The sequence below is a fragment of the Ranitomeya variabilis genome, chromosome 2, assembly GCF_051348905.1.
Source record: "Ranitomeya variabilis isolate aRanVar5 chromosome 2, aRanVar5.hap1, whole genome shotgun sequence".
NCBI lineage: Eukaryota > Metazoa > Chordata > Amphibia > Anura > Dendrobatidae > Ranitomeya > Ranitomeya variabilis.
The window spans coordinates 345,258,131-345,265,944 of NC_135233.1; positions in this window are offsets into that span (position 1 = coordinate 345,258,131).

Genomic DNA, 7,814 nt, shown 5'->3' on the forward strand with positions numbered 1-7,814 from the left:
TGTTCTCCATCCTTGAGTCTTTCTTCTAGAGACTGGATTTACTTTACAATAAGCTCTGGACTTACAGAAGGGATACACCTACCTGCCGGAGCTTAGAATTGATTTTTAGGAAGTTTGACATTTTTAAATACTAATCAATCATTTCTCAAACGTTTTGCCATTACAGTTATCAGCAGATTGGAGGAGGGGGGGGGGGGCCGGTCCTAAGACCCCCACCTATTGCTGACAAATCCCCCCTGAAAAGGGCGCAGTTCAGGGGACATGAGCGCACAATAGCATGCATAGGCTTCTTAAAGAAAGAATAATATAGAATAAAAAAAACAGGCTTCAAGAGCCCTAGCCAGCTCCCCGACAGACCACAAGAGCACGGAAACTTCGTCCTGACCCAGACGTGAAACAACAGAAGATGAGAAGAAAAACGTGTGAATGCTCCAGCCCCTTAAAATTCGAAAAGTCTTTATTGATCCATATAAAATTTAAAAATGGAAAGGAGAATCCTTGCGTACAATGAATGTGAACAGGTAAGATGACCGCTTAAAGCGACGCGTTTTGATCTAAAGAGATCTTAAGTATGGCTTACTACTAATTGTGTATTGTTCATATGTTTGTTTTATTTTGTATGTAAGTACTTTTTATGGTGCTGTGAGCTTTCAGGACCTTTGAAGAAATCATGTGATTAGTGATGTTGCTATGATAGGTCAATGAACGCTGTAAATAATCTGTCGGTGCCGATAGTAGTAAGCCATGATTAAGATCTCTTTCGATGGAAACGCGTCGCTTTAAGCTGTCATGTTACCTGTTCACATTCATTGTACGCAAGGATTCTTCTTTCCATTTTTAAATTTTATATGGATCAATAAAGACTTTTCGAATTTTAAGGAGCTGGAGCATTCGCACGTTTTTCTTCTCATCATAGGCTTCTTAACCTAAGGTTTCTATAGGATCCATACTCCAATCTGTGTGCCCTCCTGACTCCTGAGCTGTGTACCTATCGGTAGCATTTCTGAGCGTTAGGTGGGGGTCTCAATACCCGGACCCCCACAGATCTATGTCTCTGCAGGAGAAGATAAATTTAGTGTTTACAGACGAACAATAACCCCCGTAAAATATATTTTATTCAATAATGTACTAAAAAACCATACCCCTATCTAATAGGTCAATATTAAGGGGGCATTAACCCCGAATTTCATAGATAAATAAACACCCTATACTGGAACAGTATCAAACATAGATAATGCAGATGTCCTATAGAAGTGATATAATGTTAGTGGTATACAGTCTATAGCTGCAAGGGTGTGTGGATGTACGTGCACTACCCCTACCAATCAAGCAAATATTCATTTGCGGCACTAGGGTCTCTTCCTACCTAGGTGCGGGGGTTGGCACCCTAAGAAAATACGAGAATGGCGCCCCCGCTCGTGCGATGGCTAGCCCTGGTCTCCTATTAACTCCCTATAAGCGATAGAGTATGAAACAGAAGGCCAGATGGCTGTCAATAACTTGAAAAAATATGTGATACCACTAATACAGCATAACAGGCCCACACCCCGCAATGTGCTGTAAGGTAGGGATAGATGTAGAAACTGAAATATAGGATAATAAACTGAAATTTTAAGACAAGTATCGCCTAATACACACATAGGATATATCCAGCATTATAATGGGCTAACAAATATACAACCATAAAAAGTACTATTACCATAGCAAATACTAATGCCATACAAAGGGATGACAAAAGAGAGCCCCCACCACATATACCTGGATATAGATAGATTAATACAGTCAGCTCAATAGGGAATGCAGCAAGTAATAGAGATACATATTAGTAATGGTTATAGTATACTCATCTGCTGCAATAATCAACCCCAGCCGATCATCCATCCAGTAATAGTGGCTCACAAAGTGAATCGGGGCAAACACACTCTGCAGAAAACCTCTCGACGCGTTTCCCCCATAACCATGGGTTCATCAGGAGAGTCAGGATACCAACATGGCAGTATAAAGATATACACAGATACACGGATTCAAATTTCGTCATCAGAAACAGATAATTCTGACAGTGAGAGATCTAACTCGAGTAATAGGTGGAGACAGAGGGGTAGGACACGGGGCAGAGGACAAAGACAAAGACAGATGGCAAGGTTACGGCACATATATGCACGCTCCTATGGGGCCTACCAATATGGGCACACAAATACAAGGAGGCATCCAAACAAACAGTTCTACTACCAATATGAGCGAGCCATCTTTCCCAATGCCGGTATCTGGACCTACACCCTCTTTGCCCTCCTCTTCTCCTTTTTTGGAGCAGAGGGCCCCACTCGGGTATCCACTGAGAAACAGAATGGTTTAACACCTGTGGGGTCTAGTCAAATTATTAACCTGAGCAACTATGAATTATCGTTTGATGAATGTAATGTTTTACATAAGGGCCTTAATTTTGTCCCCACAACCAGATTTGACGTATTTGGTTGGGTTAAAGACATCAATTTGTTTGCACGCAAACTCAAATGGCACAAGTTCCATCTTGATAAGGATAGAGAAAGATGTAAAAATTTGGGTATTTCGGTCGAGGATCTTGAAACTGTTGACATCTTGACTGACCTTTTGAGGGATAATGAACATAATGATGGTTTGGGTCCTTTCACGTCACTTAAACGCAAAAGTACTAGGGTACCCCCGGCTGGGGGACTGGACTCCATCGACATCTTTCTCAAAGTTGTTGAGGAAGATCTCTTGAGGATTAACCCCAATGAGAGGGGAAATGTTCCATCGTCTAACCTGACTAGGCCTGAAATGTTGGCTTTAACTGAACTAGAGAGAAACAAAGATATAGTAATTAAGCCCTCCGATAAGGGGGGCAATATGGTCATAATGAATCATGACCAGTATATGTCTATGTGTCAATTGATACTTGATGATAGAGAGATTTATGAAATCTTGAGTAAGGATCCAACTCCACAATACATTGATACTTTAATGTGTCTTCTCACTAGAGGCCTTGATCTCAGGTTGATAACTAAAGACGAATTTGAATTTCTTTCCCCTTCCCTCCCTCTGGTGCCTGCCTTTTATTGCCTTCCTAAGGTACATAAGGGGCTTTCGCCCCTTAAGGGTCGCCCCATAGTGTCGGGGGTTAGTTCGGTGGGCCAGAATGTAGGGATCTACATTGATAAAATTCTCCGTCCTTTTGTTGTGTCTTTGCCCTCATACTTGAGGGATACCCTGGACTTACTTACCAAACTCGAGGATCTGGACATTGAAACCAACACTTATCTAGCGTCCATAGACGTGGAAGCGCTTTATAGTAACATTCCTCATGAGGCAGGCATCAGGGGGATGGAATTCTTCCTTAATACACGTGCCACCCAATGTATCCCACATAATAAGTTTATGGTTGAACTAATGGCATTTATTTTGAACCATAATTGTTTTCTTTTCTCTGGCAAGACCTACCACCAGCTCAGGGGGACGGCGATGGGGAGTCCCTGTGCCCCATCGTACGCTAACCTCTTCCTGGGCTGGTGGGAGGAGACTGTTATTTTTGTGGAAGAAGCCTGGTGGTTCCCCAAAATCTTATTTTGTTCGAGATTTATCGACGATGTGTTCATACTATGGTCAGGCACCGTTCTTGAGTTTGACCAATTCATTTTGTGTATCAATAAGAATAATATCAATATGAGGTTCACATCGGAGATACAGGAAGAGTCCATCAACTTCCTTGACCTTAATATAAGAAAGGATCAGAGGGGTAGACTTTCCACCAGAACTTTTAGGAAACCCACTTCCACTAATGGTCTCCTCAGGTGGGATAGTTTCCATCCTGGTACCCTACGTAAAGGGATCCCCAAAGGGCAATTTCTACGCATCAGGAGAAACTGTTCGAATAACCATGATTTTACTGAACAGGCCTATGACCTTAGATGTAGATTTGGCCAGAGGGGATACCCTGGGATGGTCTTGGATGGTGCGTTGAGACATGCAGCTGGTTGTACTCGGCATGAATTGCTTCACCCACCACGTAAGGAGGACATACCTGAGATCCCGAGAATCATTGGTATGTTCGATAATAGATCAAGTATGGTACAGAATATTTTGAAAAAACACTGGGGGATTCTCAGGGCGGATCCGGATTTGAAGGACTTTGTCCCTTCCACCCCCAAAATCACGTATAAGAAAGGTAGATCCATTAAGGACCGGCTGGTCCATAGTTTCTATGATCGCCCTAAAGCGTCTGGTACTTGGTTGGACCGTAAACCATGTGGCACGTTTAGATGTGGGAGTTGTAAATTCTGTTCATGGATAAGGAAGGAAAAAACCTTCAAGAGCACCACATCAGATAAGATATACTTTATGAGGGATTTCGCCAATTGTAAATCCGAGGGAGTAGTGTACATGGCAACCTGTTCGTGTCCACTTAGTTATATTGGGAAAACTAAGAGAGAGCTGCGGAGATGCATCGGTGAACACCTGGGGGACATTAAACATAACCGGGATACGCCAATAGCTAAACATGTCAGATGTGTTCATTTGAATGACAATAGGGCAATCTCCTTTTGTGTTCTTGAAGTTGTGCGACGCAACCCACGAGGTGGTGATTTGGATAAATTGCTCCTTCAAAAGGAGTGTCAATGGATCTTTAGGCTACGCACTCTTGCACCTTCTGGCTTGAATGAGCAGCAAAATTATTGCTGTTTTTTATGATGGGGTAACTCGTGGATACTAGCTAGCCTTCCTTATCGGGTTATCTTTCCTGCTTTATATTATCTACTTTAATTTATCTACTTTATTGTATTATATACCTTGATTCTGCAGCTTCACCATAGGGTCCCCATCGTTTAGTAGTCCGTTTATGACAATTGGTTGGTGATCTATGACTTCCAGACTTTCTTTGTTCTGTGTATTTATGTACTTACCTGTTTTGCCGTATCCTCATCTCCATTGGTAATAAGGGTATATATTTACGATGCATTACATTTGTTGTTTGTTCACCTTTTTAATAACCTTTATATTTCTTGTATATGTATAGTGGAGCCCGCCCCCCCCCCTCCCCTCCACCTCCCCCTTCTTTCAATTGGGGGCGCTGAGATATTGCCCTATTTTCCATGTATAATGGTAGTATGGGATGCGCATGTGTTTATGTTCCATTACGTAATCCCTGGTTTGCCTATTGACGTACCCACTATAATGGACACCTTTGTTTCATATTCTTACCGCTTGAACGGTTTTTTTGCTCTCTATATAATTTTTATTTTTTTTTTTGTCCAGGGCGCCCTTGGACTCCAGTATCATGGCGGTCTGTGGGGCTCTATTGTATTTACTTGGGTTAGTCCGGCGCATGCGCTGTATCTAGCGCCTATACCCGATACTTCCGGGGTTTCTGCATGGATAGAGGCACTTATCGCTGCACACTTCCGTGTGGGGCCGCCGTTTACTTCACCAACATGGCGGTGTATGGGGCTTCACCTGGACTCGCTATGTATACACTCCGGACTAAGGGACGGCTACATGTTTTATTCGTGAAACAGGAACTACTTCTATTTCTTTGCTGTGAGATCACCTATTTAAGCATGACCCTCAGGTATGTCGCTGCAGCCCTATCTCTGTGTATAAGGACACCGTTCTCTCTTGGTTCTCCTCCTATCTCTCTGGCCGATCCTTCACTGTTTGTTTTGCTGGTTCCTCCTCCTCTCACCTTCCCCTTACTGTTGGGGTTCCTCAAGGATCAGTCCTAGGCCCCCTCCTCTTCTCTTTGTATACTGCCCCTATTGGACAAACAATCAGTAGATTTGGTTTCCAGTACCATCTCTATGCTGACGACACCCAATTATACACCTCTTCTCCTGTTATCACGCCGACCTTTTTAGAAAACACCAGTGATTGTCTTACCGCTGTCTCTAACATCATGTCCTCCCTCTATCTGAAACTGAACCTGTCAAAAACTGAACTCCTCGTGTTCTCTCCCTCTACAAACCTACCTTTGCCCGACATTGCCATCTCTGTGTGCGGTTCCACCATTACTCCAAAACAACATGCCCGCTGCCTTGGAGTCATCCTTGATTCCGAGCTTTCATTCACCCCCCACATCCGATCACTGGCTCGCTCTTCTTATCTGCATCTCAAAAACATTTCCAGAATTCGCCCTTTTCTTACTTTCGACTCTGCAAAAACTCTTACTGTCTCACTTATTCATTCTCGTCTGGACTATTGTAACTCTCTACTAATTGGCCTACCTTTTACCAGACTCTCCCCGCTCCAATCTGTCCTGAATGCTGCTGCCAGGATCATATTCCTCGCCAACCGTTACACCGATGCCTCTACCTTGTGCCAGTCATTACACTGGCTACCCATCCAATCCAGAATCCAGTACAAAACTACTACCCTCATCCACAAAGCACTCCATGGCTCAGCACCACCCTACATCTCCTCTCTGGTCTCAGTCTACCAACCTACCCGTGCCCTCCGCTCTGCTAATGACCTCAGGTTAGCATCCTCAATAATCAGAACCTCCCACTCCCGTCTCCAAGACTTTACACGTGCGGCGCCGATTCTTTGGAATGCACTACCTAGGTTAATACAATTAATCCCCAATCCCCACAGTTTTAAGCGTGCCCTAAAAACTCATTTGTTCAGATTGGCCTACCGCCTCAACGCATTAACCTAATTATCCCTGTGTGGCCTATTAATAAAAAACAACAACATAATCACGTTCCTCCATCATGTTCTCATACACTTTATGCAGTTAATAGCCTCTGTGTCTGTACTGTTACATACTTAGGCAGTTAACTGGTTCATGCAGCTTTACATGAACACCCGAGCCTTACACTATGGCTGGTCCAAATAACTAAAGCAATTGTTACCATCCACCTCTCGTGTCTTCCCTTTTCCTCATAGATTGTAAGCTTGCGAGCAGCAGGGCCCTCATTCCTCCTGGTATCTGTTTTGAACTGTGATTTCTGTTATGCTGTAATGTCTGTTGTCTGTATAAGTCCCCTCTATAAGTTGTAAAGCGCTGCGGAATATGTTGGCGCTATATAAATAAAATTATTATTATTATTTATTATTATTATATCTTTATACTGCCATGTTGGTATCCTGACTCTCCTGATGAACCCATGGTTATGGGGGAAACGCGTCGAGAGGTTTTCTGCAGAGTGTGTTTGCCCCGATTCACTTTGTGAGCCACTATTACTGGATGGATGATCGGCTGGGGTTGATTATTGCAGCAGATGAGTATACTATAACCATTACTAATATGTATCTCTATTACTTGCTGCATTCCCTATTGAGCTGACTGTATTAATCTATCTATATCCAGGTATATGTGGTGGGGGCTCTCTTTTGTCATCCCTTTGTATGGCATTAGTATTTGCTATGGTAATAGTACTTTTTATGGTTGTATATTTGTTAGCCCATTATAATGCTGGATATATCCTATGTGTGTATTAGGCGATACTTGTCTTAAAATTTCAGTTTATTATCCTATATTTCAGTTTCTACATCTATCCCTACCTTACAGCACATTGCGGGGTGTGGGCCTGTTATGCTGTATTAGTGGTATCACATATTTTTTCAAGTTATTGACAGCCATCTGGCCTTCTGTTTCATACTCTATCGCTTATAGGGAGTTAATAGGAGACCAGGGCTAGCCATCGCACGAGCGGGGGCGCCATTCTCGTATTTTCTTAGGGTGCCAACCCCCGCACCTAGGTAGGAAGAGACCCTAGTGCCGCAAATGAATATTTGCTTGATTGGTAGGGGTAGTGCACGTACATCCACACACCCTTGCAGCTATAGACTGTATACCACTAACA